This window comes from Bidens hawaiensis, unplaced genomic scaffold (genome assembly GCF_021521415.1).
Source record: "Bidens hawaiensis isolate Kalapana, Puna unplaced genomic scaffold, B.hawaiensis_p1.1 tig00018138_1, whole genome shotgun sequence".
In the NCBI taxonomy this organism is placed as follows: domain Eukaryota; kingdom Viridiplantae; phylum Streptophyta; class Magnoliopsida; order Asterales; family Asteraceae; genus Bidens; species Bidens hawaiensis.
In genome coordinates, this window is record NW_027492743.1 from 74486 (window position 1) to 76654 (window position 2169).

A 2169-nucleotide genomic window follows, 5' to 3' on the forward strand; every position below is an offset into this window, starting at 1 on the left:
AAATAAATTTGGATCCGATTAATATTCCGAAGACGTTTAGGAGTTCCAAAAGAATGCGAAACATCAATGGGGTTTTAACAATCGAAAACAATAATAATAAGTGGAGGGGTAAGAATCCGTACCTTGAAAGATCCACTAGAATATTACACTCGTTCTTTTAAGGGTGTTGATAACCTAAAATAAAATTGTTAAGATTTAGATATTTAATTTCAAAGGTTATAGGTTATATTATTTTTTTTTATCAACTGTCGATCATAACCTTATGTAAAGATCATCACCAATTTATTTTTATTTATTTAATCAACTAAATGTATTTATTTTCGTTTGAGTTTTTAACCAATTTAAGGTAACCAACATTCTTGTAAACATTTATTTATTAACAGAATGCTAAAAATTATATTACGAAAATAGTGTACAAGTATATTACAGTATGTTTTATAAAAGTTTTAGTTACGCCTAGTATTTATAAAAGTAATAGTTATAGGAAACTTAAGGGAAGTTTAAATGCAGATTTTTAGAACATTAATGATCGGTTTTATTTTAGAGTGTTTACAAGTGGAATGCAAGTTATTCCTCATATCATGCTAGAAATTAGTGGGTGGTAGCCACTTTAACCCAAAATAGTACACTCTTGTTAGATCCACGTTTGAGTAAATAAACTCAGTTTTTATAACTTTTCATAATAATTTCTTTTTTCTTTTTTTTTCTTCTTTTTTTACTTATAGAAAGAGCAAGTCATCTTCTTCATCTTCTCTAACTTATTAGCCCGCTTCAATAAACTTGTATTCGTATATAAACGTATGTCTCAAAATGAAGGTTCAAAGTTTTGCTTTGTTTACCTTAGTCACGGAAGTTAACGGATCCGAGAAACAAGTGATGTCGGAAAACTGCGGAACGATGGTTGGAGGTTTCAACAATGGTTCTAGTGGTTGATACGAGCGGCACGCGGTGTAGGTAGCGAGTTGTGTTGTTGGCTTTGGAGTTTTGCAATGTTATTTTCTTGACCTAAATTTCAATATGTTTGTTGGAAATGGAAATTTTAAAGAAACAAAATGAAATTGTAAGAGATGAGTGAGTTAGTGAGGGTAAGATGAAAACTGGTTAGGAGGTTGGTTTAATTTATAACTGGACTAAACTTTCTAGGTCACTGTAAGTTTTGATTGTAGCTGCTATAGGCAGCGGTTTTGCAGTGAAACAAAATGATGGTTGCACATAATGAAGCTTCTATTTCCATCTTCAAATTTCTCATATACTATTATTTTATTAAAATATGTTGTACAATACACTTTCCTTCGTTATAGTTTATTATATTGTATAATTTATTTATTTATTTTTTCTATTTCGTTTTTCTTTTCTTTCTTTTTTTTCTTTTATATTATTATTTTTTTAGGGATTAACATTTTATCTCTTTATGTAGAGATTTCATTATATTATTATCATTATCATTATTATTATTATTATTATTATTATTATTATTATTTATCTTATGGATATTTCAGACAATATGCTGATCATCAAAAGAAACAATTGTGGATAAGTAGTCTTAAGCCCGAGTTTGATACATTCAAGCACTTGCCTAATGAATGTCTAATCGTATTGACTGAAAGATATTTAGATCTGTTAAAGGCAATGAATGAAAACAAAGTTCATGTATCAAATGAAAAGATTAAGAAAGATTGATTGATGTTTTCCACATTCAAGATTCAAGAGTTATTCATGAAAAGGCTTTTTTAGAATTGCCTGATGAATCGTTTGATATACAAGAAAACATGGAATCAACTTGTTTAAAAGACAATCAAGAGCTAGAAGCCGACATTCTTGATAAGTACACCATGAAGTTCTCGCACGATATGTTTGGATCATATGAAACTGTGATCATGACACCTAAATCTACATCATTCAAGACTGAACAAGAAGATCCACATCCAATGGAGATTATCATTCCCGCCCAGGTGATTCTTCTTGATGATCTTAATGAATCGTATGATTCCATGCCAACATCACTCGAGGTATCTTCTGATCCATTTGTTTGCAAAACTTGTGTTAAGAATCTCTCTAATGTGGAAGGATTGTGTAACCATAACAATACTTTGGTTATTGATCTTGTTGTTTTAAGAGATAACAAGAAGATCCACATCCAATAGAGATTATCATTCCTGCCCAGGTGAT